Below are 6933 nucleotides of genomic sequence, written 5' to 3' on the forward strand. Positions count from 1 at the left end.
ATTCATTAATCATGGAATAAATATGGTGGATATGTGTAAGGGTTACACCGACTTTCTTGACCTTGACGAGAGAAATGGATTGTAACTTGTTGACCCCAGAGACAAAAAATAGTTTGATTTGTGGTATATATATTATTGAGAAATTTTCAAAAACACCATCAACTTTTGACGAAATTCTCATTTTTGCTATACAAATAGCAAGATCGTTGATATTTATTTGAAAAGTGAAAATACCGTTGGTTATAAAAATGACCACCATCTAGGTTCACTACTTTTTAGTGAGATTATCACTCAATACATAGTAGAAGAAGAAGAAGGAGAGAAAGAGAGAGAGAAATGGATGAGGAGATCAAGAACTACATCAAAGTATGGATCTTTGCTATTGCTTCTCTAATCTACTGTTACTTCATACCTTCAAAAATCCCAGAAGGTAAGATCAGATTCCTCTCTCTCCTTCCTGTCTTCTACCTCTTCACAGTTCTTCCATTAAACCTCACAACTATCTTTTTCGGTGGCAACTCAGCTTTCTTCCTCGTTTGGCTTGGAAACTTCAAACTCCTCCTCTTCTCCTTCGGTCTCGGTCCTCTATCATCTCAACCTTCAATCTCTCTCCCTTATTTCATCTTCATAGCTTCTTTCCCCATCAAGATCACAAACAAAGAAAACCCCTATAATAAAAAACCCAAATCACCTATAAATCTGGCCCTAAAAGTTCTGATTTTGACCTTATTGAGTCCAATTTACGAATATAAACATCAAGTCCATCCAAATGTGATGTTAGTCTACTACTGCTGTTACTTATATCTTGCCCTAGAACTGGGTCTAGCCATGTTTGCATTCATGGCTGCAACTTTTCTAGGGTTAGGGCTTGAACCCCAATTCGACGAACCCTACTTGTCGACCTCTCTACAAGACTTTTGGGGACGAAGATGGAATCTTATGGTGACGAATATTCTGAGACCGACTGTGTACGAACCTTCCCTTCAAATGACCAAGAAAGTATTGGATAAAAAGTGGGCTCCACTGCCAGCTATGTTTGTCACGTTTATGGTGTCGGGACTCATGCACGAACTCATTTTCTTTTATCTCGGGCGTGTGAGTCCTACGTGGGAGGTGACTTTGTTTTTTGCGGTTCAGGGATTTTGCGTGGCTTTGGAGGTTGTAGTGAAGAAGATGGTGAAGGACAGGTGGCGGTTGCATAGGGGTGTTTCTGGACCATTGGCTATTGGGTTTGTGATGGTTACCGGTTTTTGGCTGTTTTTTCCGCCGCTGTTACGGTGCAATTTGGATGTTAGGGTAAGGAGAGAGATGATTGCTTTGTTGGATTTTTTAAAGGGTTTGGGTTCCATTGGAGCATCATTGAGGGCAGGCTCAACATCTGCTGCCTATTACCCAATTAATCATTTTATTCTCGGCCAATGAAAAATCCTATGTACAAATGGTTGAGTCAAGGGTCAACATGACCTGAAGGTGGTCCCAAAAAAATTCATACGTTCGTGGGTTTTCAAACACTTGACTTACCCTTCCGGAGGAACTTATGAAGGCTCCACTTGCCATTAGATCAACCCCTTAAGGTTAATTTATGGTTTACTTGGTGGGTGTTCTACTTGTAATTAGATGCGAAGATGATTGAGATGAGTTGCACGCAATGTTGTTTACCATGTTTCTAGTCTTTGTTGAATTGTGATGAAGTGTGCAGGTGTAGAGCTTGGTGAGGGCAATTTCCTCCCCCTCCCCTCCCTCCATTGTCCTTTCAATATTTTGTTGTTGACATTGCCTCTTGATCGGGCTTCTCATATACTAATTGAAAATGATCTTAATATCCTTTTCTTCAACTTCTAATAAAAAATCTTTAAAATCATTTATCTTCAAGTTCTTCAACTGTACAACTAACCATACCCACTATAAAAAAAATCATGGTTCCGCCCCTACTCCCATTTGACATACATACCCATTATAGAATCGTAGATCATTTGCCTCGGAATACACATAAAAATTTATATATATTTTTTGGCTTGATCCAAGATTTTGAAATTGGACTGTTATTGAATTTCCACGGAACCCCTAAATTTAAAATTAAAATTAAACGATGAAAAATATTTTTTTTTTCAAATTTTATTCATTAGACTTAAGGTGACACACAGTGAAGAGCTTGTGAGCAAAAGGTCGATATGCAAAAGGAAAATTGAAATTCACACTTTATTAAATTTTTTAGATGAGGGCAGAAGTGGATTTCTTGCTATGTGGGTCTGCCTCTAGACCATCAGGGGCGGATTTAGAGTGGGGGCACGTGCGCCCACAAGAATTTTCAAAATCTATGCCCCCACAATTTTTTTTTTCTAATCTTAATTGCCCCACAATTATTATTTTTTAACTCTTAGTTGTCCCCACAAATTTTTTTTTTACTCTTGATTGTCTCTATATGGGCAAAATCCTGATTTCACCCTGGAAGTGTGAATCAAAGAAAGGATACAATCAATATCAACATCCAAAGAAAAGAAAAAATTGATTCCACCCTGGAAGTGTGAATCAAAAAAAGGATACAATCAACATCAACATCCAAAGAAAAGAAAAAATTAAAATCCAACCGTTTATAAGTGTTAACAACAATTGGAATTGTTTGAACAAGTGTTGCCATATTTTGTAATGGTTGAAATGATAATTCAAGCCAAACCTTTGAAATGTTTAAATTGTGTGTTCAAATTTCTAATTGAAATGTGATACATAATTTAAGAAATTAAGGTGTAATAACTTAATTGTTTAATAAGGAGATTGTGATTTTCTTTTCTTTTTTATAATATTGTTGGGTTTAAAATGTAATTTATTGTTTTTTGTCGTGATGGAGCAACATTAAAATTTACATCGTTTGGGACATTGGAGTGCACAAAACCATAGATGTTTCTCTCTCATATTTCGATCAAAAGCCTCTATGGTTCTTTGGACACTTCCACACATGATGTCAATTTCAATGTTACTTCACCATTTTTCTTAAATTAATATTAATGAGTCAGGGTTAATTTTGAAAGAAAAAAAACGAACCTATGAGAGAAAAGTTAGTAAAACCATATGCCATGTGAACCAATTATTACGTCAGTTCTCTAAAACGAGTTTCGCCAAAATTGCATTCCCGTCAAATAGGCGGTTCTGGTGAAAGGGCTATCTCGAGATTTAATAGGAAAATAATAAAAAATACTGGTTGAGATGACCTTTTCCAAAAACAACACTTCAATAGTCGTTATGATTATTAAAAGTATTATTTATTATAGGTTTTTATTTAAAATTTTCCCTCTTAAAAAAATATGGAATAGAAAAAATTATTAAAAATAATATAAATGAACTAAACATGGTAGATACTACTTGATCTTTGAAGTAAGTTATAATCGATGGTATATGATTCTGATATCTATAACTAAAGTTATTATCAAAATAAAAAATTTCCTCAAACAACAAGATTGCTTGAAAAAAAAGTGTAAATGGAGGAATTTGTCCCAAAATTGAAAAGACTACAACATGGTTAGATCTTGAAGTTTCATGATTCTGACTCATGGGTCTCTTTTTGCCGCTTATCTTACATTAATTTGAAAATTGAATGTTGACCAATATTAGAAATAATGCCCTCAGGGTACAATAATCTAGTTATAATCATAGTGATAAAGTCAAGGTTCAAGAATAATTCAATAAGAGAAAGCTTTAGAAAAAAATCTACAAAATTCAGGAAAACATCAAATGAATTAAAAATAAAAATAGTTTTTTAAAGTATATAAATTGTAGAATATATATAAAATGATAAATAACACTTAAAAATAAGAATAATCTGTGTTTTTTTTTTAAATGTCAATAAAATAGCAAAATCAAAAATATTTTAAAAAACTTGAAGATTTGCCTCGTGGTTTTTAAGAAAAATGCTTGGACTTTTAAGCAAATGGGTTAGTAGAATTTATATTTTTATCGATTTTCAGTTTGAAATTTACATTTTCGAACCTTTCTTGAGTGGGTTTGAGCAAATTGAGGTCTCTACACAGGTGGTGTTTGAAAAAATAATAGTATGTGTAGATGTACACTGAGATGGAAACAATATTTAAGTGAGTAGATCGATTGCATTTTATATAACACAGATAGTTCAAATAGGAACAAATCAATAGATAATATCCCTGAGCCAAAAGTCCTCGCAAGCTTTGCAAATTAGTTGGTGGACACTTCTAACTCTTCAAGAGGGACAGATTAGCTCAAATGCACATCAACGTTAATGGAAAAAAAAGTATTGAAACAATAAAAGTGATTGTAATTAATTTAAATAAAATAAATATCCTAGAAATAAAGATTGAAATACTAGATAGAGTTTGTAGATGCAATTTTGTTGTCCTACCTCGAGATATGCAAGCACTTAAAGATTCTCTCATTGCTCCTCCAAATCCTCTTGTGTTATCCTGCACTACAGAGCCTATGATACCAAAGTTAGCCCACAAAACGATCTTAATAGGGTTTCTAGTGCCAACAATTGCATACATGCTCCTTTTATAAAGAATGGGATATAATACCCCTTCTAGACATTTCCAAATATTCCAATCTTATCCCATTAAGTAACAATATTTTGTTAGAATTTTATTTTTTTATAATCTTTATCCTTTTTTTCCCAACTGATTCCTTCTAAATTCGTGGTCAAATTCTTGATCTTTCACCTTATGTAACCAAGTTCACTGGTATTGGAGCCCGTATTCTGTACTCCGAATTTTTGTGTTCTGATCCCTCTCCATCGTCCTTGAGGATTGGGATAACTTTTCAACCTTGGTTCTACACAGTTCCCCTAGTGACACATGTCTCCATCTCCTGGCTCGCAAATCAAATCCTCCATAGAGATCATCAATATTGGATGAGGAAAAATCTATAAAGAAGGAAAAAAAATTGAAAGAAAATGTGAGTAATTCCAACTATTTCCTAACTTGAATATTTTTTCCCCCATCAGTAACAAGGTGTAATTGATAAGAAAGAGAAACCTCATAACCACCTCATAAGGTAGAGAGAGAGAGAGAGAGAGAGATGAGTTCAAAGTGGCTATCAAGAATCAATTAATTTGATTTGGTGAGACACCTAACCCACTAACCACCTCATAATTTGGAGGGATACCTAAAAACACATACATGGTTGGCAAATTTTACGTCGCTTTTTTCTCCACCAATCTCTCTCCCATTAATATTTATGATTTACGCTATGTTTGGATTGAGAGGAAGGGAGAGAAGAGAAGAGAAGACACCTAACCCACTAACCACCTCATAATTTGGAGGGATACCTAAAAACACATACATGATTGGCAAATTGAACGTCGCTTTTTTCTCCACCGACCTCTCTCCCATTAATATTTATGATTTACACTATGTTTGGATTGAGAGGAAAGGAGAGAAGAGAAGAGAAAATAAATGAGTTTCTCTCCATTTCTCTCGTTTGGATTGTTAAGTGAGGAGAGAAGAGAACAAAATTAGAGCGAAGAAGAGAGCAAAAAAAAAGTTAATTTTCTCTCTCCAAAAGTGGAGAGAAAACCTTTTAAACTATTTTATAATGCTAACTCTTCCCTTAAATCTCTTTTAAGATATTTTAAAATTTCAAAGTTGTCCAAAGTTCTCTCCTGTCAATCCAAACATGGTAAAGAGAAATTAATTTTGTCTTCTCTTCTATTCTTTTAATGAGTTTCTCTTTTCTCCACTTCTCTCAATATAAACACAGCCTTAGATATAATGTTCGTTAATAATTTTCTTTGGATCGTTATAAGTTTATTCAGGATCAATTAAGATTGGGAATCCCAAGGAATATATTCCCATCTCGAATGTTCGTTAGATACTTGATTTTCTACTACATTGGACACTATTTCAATATGGAAAGATAAAACTTTCATATTTACCATTTAATATAAGGCTGTTTTTTTTTCTTCTTATTTACAATAGTAGAATGCAAATGGGATGTATATGAGGGAAAAGAACAAAAAGTGTGGAAATACTTTCATGTTGTAATAAGTTTAAGGGTGATTTAGACATACCCCCTATGTTTTGCTAAAGATTAGAGATACCCCCTATGTTTTGAAAAATGATGTCATGAATCTCATGACCTCAATCTTTAAAATAGACTAAGGGGAAAGGATTCCAATGCTCTTATCTTTAACCTGTGGCTGAAACCCATATTTTTCTTCTTCAAAAGTAAGTCATCTTCAACCTCCTTGGATAAAAAAATTTAACCCTCATCATCCTTCTTAAGATCGTATCTACTTCAAGTCTTCAACATTCAAATCTCAAAACAAGATGCACTTTTTGAGGAAGTACAAAATGATGAAATTTTGGATAGAAAAATTTAGTATGTTTTACAAAATGAGGCAAGATAGAAAATGACGGATGAAAATAAGGTTGAATAGATTAAAATTATCTTGGAAGTTGAAGAGCTTGAAGATGATTGGTTTTGGAGAAGAAAAATCTGGATTTTTTTGTTATTGATTAAAGTTGAGAGCATTTGAGTCTTTCCCTCTTAGTCTATTTAGAAGATTGAAATCAAGGGATGCATATCAACAATTTCAAAACATAGGGGGTGTCTCTAATCTTCAACAAAACATAGGGGGTAGGTCTAAATCATCCTAAGTTTAAATTTTAAAGTCAATAATAAAGATGACACTTATCAAGATTTTTTGTGTTGTTGTAAAGAGGTGATCCCTGTGGTAGTAGGACAGCCAGTTTGGTCCACTAGACCTTGCCCAACCCAAACAACCAACCTTATCCAACAAGAATAATCCTCGGACTGCACGAAATGTGATTAAATTAGATAGTTGTGGGATTTTTTACGAAATGTGAGTCGTTACCTAGTTTAGGTCTAGGAACCAAAATAATTTCAAAGCGGATCTGGATCAGTTCACGGGTAAAAGAAATGGGCAAGGGGTCAGATTACGAGTCTCGGAAG

The 6933-nt window shown here is 34.1% G+C and overlaps 1 pseudogene; it reads left to right on the forward strand.

Annotated features, from left to right (window-relative positions):
* The first annotated feature begins 207 nt into the window (after positions 1–207).
* On the forward strand, positions 208–1703 carry LOC147387553 (putative long-chain-alcohol O-fatty-acyltransferase 5 pseudogene; annotated as a pseudogene).
* The last annotated feature ends 5230 nt before the right edge of the window (positions 1704–6933 follow it).

The sequence above is a fragment of the Akebia trifoliata genome, chromosome 13 (genome assembly GCF_017979445.1).
Source record: "Akebia trifoliata isolate Shusen 1 chromosome 13, ASM1797944v1, whole genome shotgun sequence".
NCBI lineage: Eukaryota > Viridiplantae > Streptophyta > Magnoliopsida > Ranunculales > Lardizabalaceae > Akebia > Akebia trifoliata.